Source organism: Bison bison, unplaced genomic scaffold (genome assembly GCF_000754665.1).
Source record: "Bison bison bison isolate TAMUID 2011002044 unplaced genomic scaffold, Bison_UMD1.0 scf7180017864104, whole genome shotgun sequence".
Taxonomy (NCBI): Eukaryota; Metazoa; Chordata; class Mammalia; order Artiodactyla; family Bovidae; genus Bison; species Bison bison.
The window spans coordinates 1,305,954-1,306,353 of NW_011494676.1; positions in this window are offsets into that span (position 1 = coordinate 1,305,954).

The following is a 400-nucleotide window of genomic DNA, read 5'->3' on the forward strand; positions in this document are numbered from 1 at the left end:
CCAGCTACATGGGAGCAAACTTCAAGAACACTCAGGGAGCAAACTGCAAGAGCAATCAGGGGAGCCTTTGTCTTGATTCCATTTACAGAAATTTCTGGAAGTATCAAGTTAATTCAAGGTGAAATAAATAAGGGTAGAATTCTCCAATCCAGGCTTCAGCAATATGTGAATCGTGAACTTCCTAATGTTCAAGCTGGTTTTAGAAAAGGCAGAGGAACCAGAGATCAAATTGCCAACATCCGCGGATCATGGAAAAAGCAAGAGAGTTCCAGAAAAACATCTATTTCTGCTTTATTGATTATGCCAAAGCCTTTGACTGTGTGGATCACAATCAACTGTGGAAAATTTTGAAAGAGATGGGAATACCAAACCACCTGATCTGCCTCTTGAGAAATTTGTA